Raw genomic sequence first — 17,309 nt, forward strand, 5'->3', positions numbered from 1 at the left:
AACTGTGGGTGGTTCTATTGTGGCTACCTATTTTCTTCTCTCTATATTTTACCATATCATTTAAAATATCTATAAAGAATATGTATTACCACTATAATCAGGGAAGGAAAGATTATATTTCAAAAATATCTGTTGCCTAAATGAGCAAAACCCAGCAAATAGGTACTTTACCAAATTCTCCCTTCATAGAATCTATTATTTCACAGATCATATTGTTTATACATACAAGTATTTGCAGAATCCCTCCCTCTGGGTTCAGAGGAAGGAAGGATCCCTAAGAACTAGGAATGGTAGGGGAAAATTTGGGACCCTGGCAAAACCAGGCCTGGCCCTTAGATGCTGAGGAGGACCGCATTGTTTAAGCGTGTGTTCTGAGATGGCCCACCCTGGATGGTATTTGATCTTGTCTGCCTGCCCTTTCCTCTCATTCCAAATCCCCTGGGGTATGTCCTCAATGCTGGACTCACAGAAGACAGTTGTAAATCTGCTTAATCCACAAGGATCCATCAGGGCTTATGTAACACATGGGCTGATGATAATGGCTGGAGGATTCTGAGCCATTCTTAGGCAGGATACTTTGAAAATTCTACGTCTGAGACTTTTTTCCCTCCTATAAAATTCTCAGCTCTTGGTTGAAGAGTTGGTGAAGGGAGTGTCAGATGAATAGTCTAGACCATCTCAATCAACTTGGAGCTACACTGTCTGATATTGAGTCCCGACTCTGCCATTTGTCAGCTGAGTGGCCTTGTGGAATTATTAACCTCTCACTGCCTCAGCTTCATAATCTGTAAAATGAATATATAACACAGTAAAACCGTGGATTGTGAGTAACTTGTTCCGTGAGTGTTCCATACGACGAGCAAACATTTCTAATAAATTTTAACTTGATAAACAAGCGATGTCTTGCAATATGAGTAATACGTGGTGCTGACTGTCACATGATCACAACTGTGCCGGTGGTTCTTGAAATTTGCTTTGATATACAAGTGCTTTGGATTACATGCATGTTTCTGGAATGAGTTATGCTTGCAAACCAAGGTTTTACTGTATTTTCTACATCCTAGGGTGAAGATTAAATGAGTCAAAAGCAAATGACTATAGGTGGTGATAACTGCTACCCTAGCGAGGTATGGATCTCCAAAGGCAGATCCTCTGCCTAATTCTCCTTTGGGGAGCATGTGGCCCTTGCTAAATCGAGCGTAGAGCTGCACCCATACACTGCATCAAGTTCCCCAAGATGGGATAAGAGTTCCCAGTTTCATGGGATGTCACAGCCCAGTGGTCCTCGGAGCTGTGGTTCAGCCCCTTCATGTTGTGTGTTGAGAATCTGGGCCCCGGGGGAACCTTAATCATCCCTCAGCTCCACCCAGCTGGTCAACTGGCAGGGCCACAGCCCGATGGCCCACTCCAGACACATTTTTACATTAAGTTGAAATTACTTTCCCCTCCCCCCCTCCATAAAGATCTAATGCAGCCAAGCATGCATGGGATTGAGTTAGAGGAAAGAATTCATGAACGAGCATCTTTCTGAATAAATAGTTTCTATTCATGAGCACGCTTTCAAATTACAGCTGATCTAATTGTTACCCTTAGTGAAAGTACTTGATGGCAAATATGAAGTGCAGCTCTGAGAATACGAACTATGTTGTTGGTGAATCTTGTCTTGGGCTAGTCAGGCTTTCTTCTGCCTTTAGTCTTCTCGCTCCTCCTCTCCTTCTCTTGGTGTGGAATGCCGCCAAGTAGCACCCCTGTTTTCAATGGTATTAAGTTAAAAATAATCTATTACCCTAACACATCTGCTTTTGTCTTTGAGTATTATCTTTCTGTTCCTGTTCAGATGCACATAGATTTTTGCATAGTCCTATCCCTATTACTCCTAAAACTTTGAGGTCTGCTTTTCTCAGCTAATATTATGTACAAATATTTTGTATATCTACAATTTTTTATGGATGTATAATACATTGTAATCAAACTCATCACAAAGCCCTGAAATAATTTTTCTGTTATTGACATTTGGGTTGCTTCCATTTTAGGATATTGAACATGGTTCGACAATATGTATGTATTTTTTCTTCTTTGATTTCTTGCCGAAGAATGTAGCCTCAGGATTGGAATTACATGATCAAATGAATGTTTTTTCCTAGTGGCAGTACCCCCATCAGTGTTCAGATCTACCGTCTTCCCTGTACCCTTGTCAACATTGAGTATCTGATGGCTTTTACTCACAAACAAGAGCGCTTGTCCCAGGACAATGTTCACTTGAGTGATGACAAATCATCTCTGAGTGTAATGTGGAATGAACTTGATCATTTCCCGGGTTGCAGAATTTCCCTGTTTTATTTCACACTCAGTTGGTAAAACCTAGAAGCACCATGACCTGTAGTTTCATAGAATGCCTCCCAGAGTGGGTATCCAGTAACTTACTCATTTAATTTTGTGACCTGTAGCAGTAGTACTATTCGTCCTATACAGAGGCCATAGTACCCTACAGTAGGAAAAAGGAAAGTAAACAGAGTGGTTAAGTGAGAAAATGTGGAGGAGATGTTATCAGATTTCCCAGGAGGGCAGAACGTCCCCAGAGGCAGGGTCAGAATCCTGCCCAGTAGTGCACTTGGCGTTATAGAGTCTGGCCATGTGTACTCCTGGGCTCTAAATGTGGATCTCCTTCCCCTTCCTCCTCCCAGCATCTCTCCTGTGTCACCTTCCCTTCCATCCCCTGTCCTCCAGGCTGGCCTGTGCTACCTGCACTGACCTACTTGGTGAGGTGTAGGGCACCATCCTCAGCTTTGCCAGGAACCCAAAGAGTACACAGGTGTGAGCCCTGCCTTCCCAGAGTTTGAAGTCTGAGAAGAGAGAGAAACCATTAAAAAAATTTTTTTTGAGAGACAGAGAAAGATAGAGCACAGCTACAGAGAGAGGAGGAGCAGAGAGAGAGGGAGACACAGAATATGATGCAGTTTCCAGGTTCTAAGTGGTCAGCACAGCGCCCAGCGTGGGGCTTGAACTCATGGACCGCGAGATCATGACCTGAGCCGAAGTCGGACGCTTAACCGACTGAGCCACCCAGGCGAGAAACCATTTTTAAGAGGCAAGACATCATGAATGCCCAAAGAAAGCTTCCGATGAGGTCCTTTGGTCCCTTGGTCCTTTGTTTGAGGCAAGGTGTTTGAGGCAACTTTACAGAATTCGTACTGAGACTGGATTCTCAGGAGTGGAAAGGATTTGGACAGGGGAACCTGATAATGTCCCCCGGCTTCTCAGGGTCCTCTGTTTCCTCCAGATCCTTAGGGCTCCAGTCACTAATCCACATACTCAGAGAGCTGGACATGCCAAGGGGGATGCCAAAGGGTAAAACATACCTGGCCTATTTCCCTTCCAATTTGAAAGATGGTTTTGATACTTCCTTTTCTAGGGGCATGAGACAAATTTTTTAAAAAGTGAATGTGCTTGAGCTGGGTGAAGCAGGACAAGGGCCACCAGTGTGGAGCCCAGATATGTGAAGGAAGACAGCTGATTGGGGGCCACCTGGAGGTTGAGGCTGGCAGGGCTCTGGACTGATCCATGCCTGCGCCTTACTGGTCTTCGATTGTGTTTTATTCACCACTGCCTGTGCTTGACCAGTTAGGATTTTCAGTCATGATCCCTGGGAGAAGGGACACTGGCATTTCTTATAATCTAAGGAGAATTGAGGTGCAATTTGTGATGTTGGGCTCTAGAGCCAATCATGGAGCCTCATGTCAGAGAAGAGTCTAGGCTGTGGATTCTCAGCATATGAAAATTGGATCATTTGCCTCCTCACTTGCTTGTTATTATCTTCTCTGCTTAATCCTCCTCCAAGCCAAGCCAGGCCTCCTCAACTAGTTCCCTTTTTTTTCATTGTACAGCTCTGTCAACCTATGTACATTATAAAAAAAATTTTTAATGTTCATTTATTTTTGAGAGAGAGAGAGAGCATGAGTGGGGGAGAGGCAGAGAGAGAGAGGGAGACACAATACCCGAAGCAGGCTCCAGGCTCTGAGATGCCAGCAGAGAGCCTGATGTGGGGCTCGAACCCATGAACCGTGAGCTCATGACCTGAGCCAAAGTCGGATGCTTGAGCCACCCAAGCACCTCACCTGTGTACGTTATGGTTGACCTTTTCCCCGTTTCCATCAGATTTGTCAGGCTGGGAGGGTATTACAGATTTAGAGGGATGTCACCCCAAGTGATGTCGTGTCAGAGGAAGAAGCTCAAACCCCTGAGGACTTACACATGTTTCTAAATGTGTGTTTAGTTTCAGTGTTCAGAACACTTGTAACTGTCATACTGTTATGATACAGTATGAACAAACACATTTATCTGTTGCTCTTTACAATTCTAATTATCGTGATATTGAGGCTGACACTCTATCTCTCTCCACCTACAAGGAGACAAAAGGCATCCCAGGGAGTAGAGCCCACTTAGACTCAAATGAAGTGAGACTCTCCACAGAACGTGGCATCTGGAACTTTGGTTTCCAGGGTTTGATCAAGGTGTTTCCCACTTATAGTCAGAGAGCTCTGGATGTGAGAATAGCATGCCCTTCAGGGCATGGTTGGAGTGGAGTCAGGTTCCTAGTCAGAGGGTCTGTGGTACAATTAGAGTATTTCCTACTCTCAGTCTCTTCATGTGAAAGGAGGCTCCTCCCTGCTCTTCTGTTTGGGGGAATGGTGGGTGGTCTACAGATTGGGTCAGTGTCCAGGGGTCCTGAGTAATGAGTTTTATTCCAAGTAAAATAAAAATAGGCACACTGAATACCTTACACCTACCATGGGACTTGACCTCCTTTCCTCCCACCAAGGCTCCAGAGTTGGGGGTGACATTGGGCATTCATACAATGGTCTTTGAGGGTTTTTTTCCTGACGCTTGGAAAATGTGGATCTTGTCAAAGAACTCTCTCTTAAAAACAATGAGTTCCTTTTTGGGAATATAACTAACCTAACACTATAGTAATTCCATGTTCCGGGGACACTCTTTTAAGAACTCCATGATCGGGGCGCCTGGGTGGCGCAGTCGGTTGAGCGTCCAACTTCAGCCAGGTCACGATCTCGCGGTCCGTGTGTTCGAGCCCCGCGTCAGGCTCTGGGCTGATGGCTCAGAGCCTGGAGCCTGTTTCCGATTCTGTGTCTCCCTCTCTCTCTGCCCCTCCCACGTTCATGCTCTGTCTCTCTCTGTCCCAAAAATAAATAAACGTTGAAAAAAAAATTAAAAAAAAAAAAAAAAAAAAACTCCATGATCTAATCATTGAATTCTGATTCTGGAGCATGGATGCACTCCACTGATGATTTTGGCCTCCCAAGAGTTCTTGTGCATTTTCAAGCAAGCATTACCGTTTGAATAAATCGGGATGGACCTGCATATGTTAAAGATAAATCCTGAAGTCTCAGTGGTGTGACTCAGCACAGTGCTGTTACTCACTCAGGTAAAGTTTAGTCTAGACTGGATGGCCCTCCTTAATCTTACAGCTCTACCATCTGGTCTATGTGTATTTCAAGGTCACTGCTAAAAGACAAAAGAAGAATTGAGGAGGCATACTGGCTTTTAGTGTTTCAGCCCAGAAGTGATATAGTCCATAGCTGGAACTAATCCCATGGCCCCACTATAACTGCAGGGAGGTGTGGAAATGTAGTATGCACATGGGACATTTAATGAGCACCGGCCAGCTTTCTCTGCCACATCATTCTTATCCTAGAATGTTTGTAACTTGCAAGGCAAAAGCTGTTCATCTTTCTCTGAAAGCTTCTCAAGTTTTGAGAATAGCAGGAGGTCTCTTTAATGGTGTCCCCGTCGTGGTTTTCCTAGAACAGCAAGTGATCTTCATTCCGACTGAAGATCATGTTGACTGACATGCTTGGCACCCCTAACCCTAACTGGCACAGTCTTGGCTAGTGGGGTCCTCTGGAGGTATTCTTGTTCACTTCTGTTCCCACCCCTCCGTGTACATTTACTGAGTGTGAAAGACTGTTGAGAAAACACGTTCACAATAAACTCCCTTCCTGGATCTGTGCCTCTTTGCAACGTGACTCTGCAGTTTCTTCCATCCAGAGGTGACATCCATTCCCCTGCCCTTGAAGTTTGGCTGGCCTTGGGACTTGCTTTGGACCACAGGATGCAAACGATGTGACACGTGCCCTCAAGAGGGTTTGTACACTGGGGATCTTAGAACAAGCCCAGGTAGTCTGCTGGATGATGGCCCAGTGACGCCTTTCGCCTCAGGCAACACTGTACTGTTTCCAGAAACAGAGCTGCTTGGCTGACTTATAGCTGAGCCTGGAAGGCACTGAGCAGAACCCAGCCTGAAAGGCTGGTGGCAAGACATGTGAGTTGGAGGATGGTTTGCACTCAAGCAGTGGCAGATACACCAAAGGTCAGCATGGGTCACAACATGTGTCTGCCGGCTGTGTTGTTTTGTGATTAAGAATTTAGTCAAGGGGCACCTGGGTGGGTCAGTCAGCGAAGCGTCAGACTCTTGATTTTGGCTAAGGTCATGATCTCACAGTTGGTGAGTTTGAGCTTCACATTGGGCTCTGTGCTGACAGCATGGAGCCTGCTTGGGATTCATTCTCTCTCTCTCTCTCTCTCTTTCTCTATCTTTCTCTCTCTGACCCTCCCCTGCTTGCCCTCTCTCTCTCAGAAACAAATAAATTTAAAAAAAGAATTTAGTCCAATATTACTTTAAAAGGCTGAAATATAAGCATGAAAATGAAGCAAACTGTTTCTGTGAAAACTAAATTGAAAACTAAACTTGGTAAAAAACAAATACTTTAGGGGCGCCTGGGTGGCGCAGTCGGTTAAGCATCCGACTTCAGACAGGTCACGATCTCGCGGTCCGTGAGTTCGAGTCCCGCGTCGGGCTCTGGGCTGATGGCTCAGAGCCTGGAGCCTGTTTCCGATTCTGTGTCTCCCTCTCTCTCTGCCCCTCCCCCGTTCATGCTCTGTCTCTCTCTGTCCCAAAAATAAATAAAAACGTTGAAGAAGAAAAAAAAAATAAAAAAAAAAACCAAATACTTTAAAAAAGGCCAAGTAAGATGTGGTGAGACATTTGTAAAAAATGGAGGGAGAGCCATTAAAATATGATGGTTTCTACCCTCAGAGTGTTTCCTGTATATATATATTTTTTGCGTTTTTAGTCCAACTTAACAAATTGAAAATGGACACCACAGATGATTGAACTGTGGAGGCAACACTAAAGCTGGTGAACAAAGATGCTTCATAATAATTCCATGGTTCACAGAAGATCAAGTTTTATGTGCTTGTTTTCTTTTTTACCTAGTAATCCATGGCGAGCATTCTAGATCATTTCCTAGCATTCTACGAAGTCTGTGCAGGCATTCAGGAGTCCAGTTTTTTCATCATTTTGACCTGTGTGCCCTTAAGGTCTGTTGTTATCTAAGTGGTTGCAAACCTGTTACAGGTTCTGGAATTGGAAGAGGCAAGAGAGCATGGAGAAAAGCCTCCATGTCTCTGCAGACACTCTATTGATACAAACTCAGTCACGTGGTCATGCCTAACTGCAAGAGAGACCAGGAAATGTATGGTTTGGGGCCAGAAACACAGTGAACTCCAATCCCTTTCTTATGGAGTGAGAGAAAATAAATTTGGGTAAAGAGCCAGCAATCTCCACCAGAGTGATATGTCTTTTTTATTTTACTTTATTTTATTTATTTTATTTTATTTTGCAGAAAGGACAATGGGAAGCTTTAATTAAGACCTATATCCAGTGGGAAGGCCTTAGTGAGATGTTGTGCATGTCTGTATTTTAAGTTAAAATAACATGTTTATGGTATGATGTATCTGTTTTCATGATTTATAGCCTTCATTCCTTAAAATTAATTGACCAATTAGACATGAGGACTTTGCGTTCTTTCCTTTTCTAGGTTCTTCAATATCCCTCATTTTCCTTTTATATTCACTTTTGGGACTCAAGAATATGGCAGACTACTTGAGTGCCCGCAAATCATTTTGACGTTACATATGTATTTCTGAGATACTGTCCCAATTTAAAAGAAAATGTAGAGTTAGCTCAGTGCTTCAGATGTGGCCAACTGATTGAGGTAAGTCAGGAAGACAGTAATATCTACATTTACCTACTCCCTATCCGGTGCCAAAAGAAGAAAAGGCTAAGATTAAAGATGATGAGAAGGTGCTTCCCAGGTCCAGTTTTGCTTCCACACAATGCCTGCTACACAAGTCCAGATGACTCCATTTTACTTGGAGACTCAGCACAAAGGAGCTAGAATTCTGGCAACCTGGTGAGCCACTGGAAGTCTCTGTCAGAGTGGCTCTCAGTAAATGGTCTTAGTTGGTCCTTCTGCATCAGGAAGAGCCATTCTGATGAACTGAGGAAGTGGATGCTGGCCCTGGAGGCGAGTGATTGCCATTTAAAACTCCTGCAGTCTGACGCAGCTGTCCCTGCTCATCCCCAAGCCCAGCAGACCCGGGCCCCAGATGCACCCTCGTTTGGGTGTCCACCTTCTTCTCTTTGACTTGGATGCTTCTTAAAGGGTTCTTAGCCTCATCATCTCACCTCCCTGCTCTTCTCTATCAGCTCACAGTGGCCCGCCTGACTCTGGAAAAGGGCTTTGAACTAGAAGAACCTTGTGGAACTTGAGAGGAAGTCGCATTTTTCTTCGTTTGCCTACCAGAGTTTTCTGAAAACTTGGCTTAAAAGTGCTAACGTTGAAGAGTCCAGATAGATGCGTAGCAACAGGATATTACAGACACTTTCAATTCGACAGTGTGTGAGAGAGCTGGGCTTTGGCGTGTCAGCTTCCTGATAGTGTCCCGTATCTGCTCAGAACCAGTCACACGGTGCTGATCTGTGAGATACTGTTTATTAAATGCAGGATTTTTGCTTTCTCACTTGTTAGATAAGGAGAAACAACAGGGCATGCTTGCAGGAAGCCAGAAATTCCAAGTTGCTATATTATGTCCCCTTCCCAGGGTGGGTTTGGATCGTGGAGGGACCGGTAGCTCCTCTTCCTGAATACCTACTGTGTGCCAGATGGTGAACTAAAGGTTCTGCTCATATCATTTCCTTCATTCTCTGCAGCAATCCTGTGCTCGTCATCCTTAGTCTACAGAACAGGGATGTACATTTCCAGAGCTGTTGAATGACTTACCTGAAATCATCCAGCTTTCAAGCTACGGAACTGATATTCAAGTTTCAGTTTTCCTGTCTTAGTCACAGCACAGCGTGAACGACCCACACAGTAGTGTTTATTCTAGAAAACCGAAAAAGGTGCACTACAGGATTTGGCATTCCCAGAAAAGAGGTTGGTCTGTATGGCTCATTTTGTGGAGGATGCTTGGTAGTGCTTGGAAAAAAAAAAAAGGCAAATTATACTTGCTGATAATCTGAAAGAAGATAGTTACTTTCCATTACTACCCATTTCCTAAGAATAAGTAATATTTTGTAGTTCAAGATCTGAGCATGGTCTTGTTTTCTCCAGCTCTGATTTTGCAGTGTGCTCCTTGGCATCCATCTCGCTCTGGGAAGATACTTTTCCAAAGAAGTTTCTGCCGCGGCATTTGCTTCCTCCACATAGATGGTACCAGGCACCCATTATGTCAGCTCATTCACTATCTTCAAACCCACTCGGAATGTGTCATTTCTGAATTTCCATGTAACCTTGGGGTTTAGGAATGTCACTTGTTTTTTCCTATTCTTTCTGGAAGCCTCTGTTCCAAATCAGAGAGGAAAATGCCATCCAGGTGTTCACAAGATTCATTAAAAGCGCCATCTAGCTTTGGAAAAGGATTGCAAATGAAGGTTAAAGGTTCCCTTAGGACCCAGACCCCATAGCCACAAGTGAGTGATGACTGGGAGTTACAGACGTGAAAGTGAGGAGGACAAGGACTGAGGTGGGCAGAAGAAAGAAAGACATGTGCCCCCCAAATGAAGAGTGGGAGCCCCTCTGCTGTATTCTTGTAGTATTCTGCATTTCCCCTTCTGAGGCATTAAAGTTGCTGGTTCTCTTGTCTTCCCCTGTGGATTGTGACCCCTTGTGAGGTAAATGGTACCTGCCATTTACCAGGTACTCAACAAATACTGAATGAATGAATGAATGAATGAGGGTTCTGATCTCCAATTCAGGCTAAATAAGTAAATAAATAAATATCTCAAAACTAAACTTCATCTTCCCTTCGAGAGTGGAACAAATCTGGGAGTAAGGTCATTGGAGTTGATATTTAAATGCCTAGAACTGTACCTTCATGTTATGTTCTAATAAGGTTTTAATTCCTGGCTCTCCCTGTGATTCTAACTTAATTGGCCTGGGGTGGGCCTACAGAAACTAGTATTATTTTTAAAAGTCCTCAGGTGCTTCTCTTGAACAGTCAGGGTAGAAAACCACCATTCCACGTACCTGGAGGAGTAGTACCCTACAGCTGCTGGAGCACGTGGATGGCTCATGTCCAGCAGAATCTGAGACTTGTGGGGGAAAAGATAATGGCTCCCCAAACCATTTACCCAGAAACAAAAGACGAGGACATTCTCTGGAAGCTCATCTCAGGGGCTCAGCTCTGCTAAGGTGCTCTGGTTAGGTAACTGCTCATCTGTAGGACGTCTCAGTGGGCATTTAACTTATGCTGGAAGTGTAAGTTATGCAGGAGCTTATGCTCCTTATGCAGGAGCTTCAGCATCTTTCCTACATCAGCTTTCTCCTTCCCATATTCTAGTAAGGTCAGTGGCTTATCTGATAAACCTGAGAATGAGTTAAATGTGCAGATGCAGCTTCCTGGTGGAAGTGCTGCATTGAAGACAGAGGGATTAGAAACAAATATAATCTTTCTTGCCTCAAAAATGGAATTTTGAATGGTGTTAAAATGCTAGGATGTCTGGAAAGTTCTGTGCAGGTAGCCAATGGAGCAAGAATTGTAATTGTTTTTCTCGGGCTGTCATGTCAAAGGCTTTAAAAAGTTGTTTTGGCTTCATTGATTTATTTTTGTTATTGTTAGATTTTTTTTTTTTTAGTGTTTATTTTTGAGAGAGAGAGTGCGTGAGAGTGTGCGTGAGCGAGCGGGGGAGGGGCAGAGAGACAGAATTCGAAGCAGGCGCTAGGCTCTGAGCTAGAGTCCAGTTTGGGGATCATACTCACCAATCGCAAGATCATGACCTGAGCCGAAGTCATTCAACTGACTGAGCCACCCAGGCACCCCTGACTTCATTGATTTCTGAATCCCTGTGTCCCAGTGATGGAGTGTGTGCACAGGGCTGCTCAGGTTAACTTCCTTTCTGATGGGTGCTTGGGCTGGGCTGGGTGCTGTGGGTAGCAAAAGCAAAAAGACGGCAGACCAGCTATATTTTCTCGTGCCTTGAAAGCTCTATGTTCTTACTATATTTGTATCTAGCCCACAATTTCCTGTTTCTCCAATGATTCGAAAAATGGATTTGGCCCCATACTTCTATCCCATGTCTTTTAAAAGAACAAGAAGGATGTGTACAGATGTCCCTACCCTGGAGTTTCTGGGAACAGGGACATCATGTGCTTTTCCAGGGTCATTTGCAGAGAAATGGACTTTTATAGGCACTAAGCAGCATCCCCTATATGAGTTTGGCTGATAGTTTTAGATACGGGAATTTTGGTTAGTTGGTTCTCAGGAACTGAGAAAGGTCTGAGATTTGGCCCTCTTTTAATTTAACAAGTTAGTCTGCCACAACATCGTGGATGCTGGCAAAGACCAGAGACTCCCGAGGGGGAGACAAAGGCCTTTATTACACGTGGCCATATGGGCAACTTTTTGCACCCCCAAGCCCCAGCCTTTATGGGTGACACAAACAGGACCTGGTGATGCCTGCCCATGCAGTGGGATGTGTCACAGGAGAGGACCTCTGAGCTTAGGGATCTCGAATCTTTTACAGTGTGCTCTGAAGGGCCTCTCCCAAGGCTGTGCACTAAATTGAAATCCTTGAAAAGATATTCCAGAACAAAGACTGATTGGAAGTCAGGTGATTCCAGTCCCGCTGATTGGAAGACAGGTGAGCCACCTGTAGGAAATTGTCAGTACCCCCGGAGTACGTCAGTAATAACAGGGAATGGTCTTGGAGGTGTGGATAAAGCTGAACACTGAGGGAGACCACGGGCTTTATGACATTTTTCTAGGACCCATCTCCAGTGTAACAAGTGAGTACCCACTGCCCCCACGTATCAGTGAACATTTCTATCTAACAAATGCCCCAACAGCTTAGTGGTTTAAAACAACCACTTATTTAGCTCAGGAGTCTGTGGATTGACTGAGTGGTTCTTCCGGGCCTGACTCAGCTGGCTCAGCTGGCCTCAGCTGCTGGAAGCGGTGGTTTAGACTGTTGGACAGGACCACGGGGGCAACTAGCTAAGTGTCTTCTGTCATCGAGTAGGTGGGTCTGGGTGTCTTCACATGCTGGAAGTCCCAGGTCCTCAGGAGTAGCAAGAGAGTGAGTCCTGACAGGCCCATGCTTTTCAAGTCTCTGTATGACATTTGCTAACACCCCATTAAGAAAATCAGGTCTTATGGCCAAAGCAGGCATATATTAAAGTAAGATGAGGAAATAAGGTAAAAATACATTTAAAGTTTTTAGTGTTTATTTATTTTTGAGAGAGAGACAGAGAGAGCACGAGTGGGGGAGGGGCACAGAGCGAAGGAGACACAGAATCCGAAGCAGGCTCTGGGCTCTGAACTCTGAGCTGTCAGCACAGAGCCCAGCGTGGGGCTCGAACTCCCGAACTGTGAGATCATGACCTGAGCTGAAGTCGGATGCTTAACTGACTGCGCCACCCAGGCACCCCAAAAATATATTTAAAAGTAAACAAAATATAATGTTTCTCCAACCTGAAAGCAAGCTCTTAATGGCAATAGCTTATCTTCAGCCCCCAGAGAAGTACCTGGACTGAGTAAGAGTCAATAAATGTCTGTTAGCTGAAACACTTCGAGGACAGTGGATTTGGCCACCTTTATGGGAATGGAGAGCCAGAACCATGAACACATAAACCAAACTCCTGCCCTGAGACCTAAAGGCAGGAGGGCTCTGGGGATGGAGGTTTGGGAGAAAGGCATGAGCAGAAGCCAGGGAAACTCAGTCATCGGATCTTTTTCTTTGCTGGACGATAGAAACTTCCAGATTGTGACTGTGTCTTTTCCTTCAACTGAGGAATGATTCAATTGTCAGGATTCAGCCGATTATTACGGGATTCACTGGCATTGTAATGAAAGTAGCCTATTTTTTTCCTCCCCTGGGAGGAGAGCATGCTACATTTCTAGGATTTAGAGGCTTAGAGAAAAATAGCTACTGGATTTGCAATTGCTTTCTCTTTACAGTATCATTTAGCCTTGATATAAATCACTGCAATCTTGCTTCAAAGCCCCAGAAATGATGATGGGAGGCTGTTCTCCTCTCCTTTATTCTCACTTTTGTTTTTGTTTCATTTTCTTTCAAGTTTTAGATTTGTGGACCTCAGGGAGCCCTGGGCATATAAGGCAGGGTTGAACCGTGACTTCCTGTGTGCAAACCTTACTCCTGGTACCAAAATCTGTATTAGTCAGAGTTCAGCCAGGGAAGCAGAACCACATGTAGGAGATTTACAACTATATATTTATGCATCTGTATATCTGTTTATCCCTATATTTGTATCTATATTCTTCATATCTGTATATCTATTCATCTATCATTCATTCATCTCTTTCTATTATCTATCTATCTATCTATGTATCTATCAATTAGCTAATTATCTATCTATTCATCTTCCTATTACAAGAAATGAGCCAGTGTAATTGGAACTGGCAGAACAAGTCTGAAATCCATCAGGCGGGACCCCAGGGCCTGGAAGATCCTGGACAAGCTGGAACCCACAGCATGAGCTGAGGCTACTATACACAGGAAGCTTTCTTCTCTTTTTGGGAAAGACTTAGTCCTGCTTTGAAGGCCTTTCAACTGATTGGTCAGGTCCACCTGGATTCTTGAGGATAATCTTCCTTATAGGAAGATCAATTGATTAGAGACTTCAGTTATATCCAAAAAATGCTTTCCCAGTAACACCTAGATTAAAGTTTGACTGAGTAGCGGGGACTTTAACACAACCAAGTTGACACATCAGAAAAGCCATCCCACTGGGCTTGGATTATTTGGGTTCTTTTTCAGATTTTGATAAAATATGGGTAGTTCTGTGGAGGCCTCAGTGGGCAGGAAGGGCCCCCATTATCTGGAGATATGAGAGTTGAAAGACACAAGAAAACTGAATGGAGGCATCACCAACACCTGGCAGTTTGGTTGAGAGTTGGCCCACCCAATACTTAACACAGAAGTTTCAGGTAGTTTTGCTGACTCACAATTTTTTCCCATCCTTCTTCAAAAAACAGTTATAGTGATATCTATGGCCAGTCAAGTCTATGTTATTTTTTTCAAGATTTTTTTTTAAGTAATCTCTACACCTAACCTGGGCTTGAATTTACAACCCAGAGATTAAGAATCGCAGGCTCTACCGACTGAGCCAGCCAGAACCCCCAGGTCTATGTTATTATCATGCGCTTATTTCAAAAGAGAAATTGGTCTTGAGCACAGCTCTTCCTTCTCAGCCTGTAGCTTCCAGAAATAAGTGTAAATAAATGCTGGTATGGGACTTTTTTGGCAAAGCCATTCCAGGATTTCCTTACGGGACAGGAAGAGAGTTGAAGTTCTCAGAAGGTAACCTTAGAGCAAAGTAAGCATCCAGCTTGGCTGGGTGAGGCCACCAAGCCTCACAGAGGGTCATTCTGCATTTGTAGCAGAGTCTGCTACTTTGGAGTGTGGGTATGAGCTAGTCATTGGGGAGTGCCCTTTAAACCACATGGCCCTATGGGGCGCCTGGCTGGCTCAGTCAGTTGAGCGTCCGACTTTGGCTCAGGTCATGATCTCATAGTTCGTGAGTTCGAGCTCCATGTCGACCTCTGTGCTGATGGCTCAGGGCCTAGAGTCTGCTTTGGATTCTGTATCTCCCTCTCTGCTCCTCCCCAGCTCACACTCTGTCTCTCTCTCAAAAATAAATAAAGATTAAAAAAAATTTTTTTAACTATATGGCCCTGTATCCACATCTACCTGCAGTCATGTTATTGGATGAAAGTTCTTTGGAAGATCACGGGAAAATATTTTTTCAGAATCAAATGTGAAAACCCATAAAACAAAATTAAAAAACATCTCAAAGGTGGAGCAGTTGAAAAGAGCTTTGGTTCTTGATTGAAAATAAAAGTTCAGGAGAGCTCTTCAGAATGAGAAAGAATGGTGAAAAGCCACCGAACTTCTCTAACGTTGGAAGTAGATCAGCTGACTTGGGGCATTTGTTACAAGGTGTTTACAAAATAGTTGTTTCACTTTTTGGAGACCACTCCTGCTGAAGCACTGCACAAATGCTTAATTAAGTGATATCTCAATTTATTTACACTGCTATTATTTAGGAAGCCTAACCTGTGCAATGCCAAGGCTGGTGCTGTCTTCTGGGCCCAGTGTCCTGACACTAAATGTGGCCAAAGTGGATCCTTGCTTCAAAAGCAGTCTTCCCTGGTATCTCTAAGATTCATGATATGATGTCTGTGTCTGTGCCTGTGCTGTTCCCTCAGCAGAAGGCCAGAGAGCCTCTGCCCACTTATGGAGGCTGCTCTCTTCCTAACAGAAGTTCTAAGCCTTGAGAGTGGAAGTCCATTGCGGGAATGGTCAGGGGGATCTCCTGCTATTGAATTCCTTTTAAGAACAGAAAGTGTATACAGAGGGGCCCTCTCACTTCCAAGGGGCTCTGGTGTACTCAGTCTCTGAATTTCTTATTTCTGTTCATGAAACTCTTGGTATCATGGGTCTCTTTGGTTTGGGATGTCACTGGAAGGTGCAGAGGTGGACCCACCTGTTCATCGGCATCCTTGACATGTGTGAACAATGCTCCTGTCTTACTGGCTCCAGTGTCTGGAGAGAGGAGAGGGTGGCCTCCTGCCCCATGAAGGCTGAAGGCCCTGGAGGTTGTGTTGATACTTTCTTCCCCCAGGTGGCCTTGACACTCAGAAATGTGCACCTGTTATGTCTGAATATGGTCAAGGTGAAAAGGCATCACGTGGATTTCAGAAGGCTAACTGTTGTGCTAGTGGGGTACCTACAACTAGAACCATGGATTCACTGGAAACCTAGAATTGGAAGAGCCTAATCTAGTCCAATTTCCTCTCATACCAGTGAGGAGACAGAGAGGTAAAGTGATGGGTCGGGGGTGCCTAGCAGCAGAGAGCAGAGCAAGGACAGGAATCCGGGTTTCATCGGTCTAATTCTGGGGTTCCCGCTCACTGTGCCACCAATGCTGCATTATTTGTGTTCACTTTCCATTGTTGTCACTGTGTTAATAACATAGAATTTTTTAGGCAGATTGTTCCTACTTCTTATTCTGCCCAAAGCCTGTGGGACACACGTTGTAGGCCATTACAGATATACTTGTTTTCTGCCCCGGGTGCCCGCTACAGAAGTTACTAAATCTGTTGCTTTGAGGCTAATGCTAAGCCATGGGATTACCTTTTTGGTGAATCCCATGACTCCATCCCTTGGGTGCAGGGCTAACTCGGGTGGTTGGAAATAGTGATGATGACCACAGTGATGGTCCAGTGAGGCGTATGATGGAGCACCAGGTTCCACTAGCCTCACAGCATGAAAGTAAAAAGCCATGTCTTGTTTGTGCTTGAGGCAGTCATGTCCAGTATTACTGTCTTCTGTTTGTCAGCATGCCAGAGATTGGACCAAATGCTATTGGCAGAGCACGTCAAACTCTTCAACTATAAATGCAAACTATATATAGTATTCTTTTTGCTCAGTTAGTTTTAGCCACATATGATAGCAATTTTTTCCACCTCACACAGCCTGAAATCTAGTCAAAGAAATTCAATGACCTAAGAGACTTATTTCTTTTATAAGTAATCCAGACAATGATGGTACTATTGCTTGGGATTTATGTAGTGCTTTTCTTTCAAAAAGCCCTAAGTGCTTTTAAGTAGACCTGTTCACCTTCAAACACCCCTGAGAGGGATTACTGTCAACAGAATGTTTTCCTGCAGGAGGAAGTGAAACAAAGAGATATTGTCTGAAATCACAGGAGGTCAACCACAGTTCCGGGATGAGCTTCCAGAAGTCTGCGTACCAGGCCAATAAACACTTTGTCGCTGATGTCTCCACCTTGAATGAGGTTGGCAAATATATGGCCCCAGGTGCTGCTGTGCCTCTGCTGATCTATCATGGTGTTCTTTCGCATTAAGGCGCTTTGTAGCCTCAGAATCTTCCTCAGCAGTGCCGGCCAAGCCATGAATTCCATCAGTGT

This window comes from Prionailurus bengalensis, chromosome A1 (genome assembly GCF_016509475.1).
Source record: "Prionailurus bengalensis isolate Pbe53 chromosome A1, Fcat_Pben_1.1_paternal_pri, whole genome shotgun sequence".
Classification (NCBI taxonomy): Eukaryota; Metazoa; Chordata; class Mammalia; order Carnivora; family Felidae; genus Prionailurus; species Prionailurus bengalensis.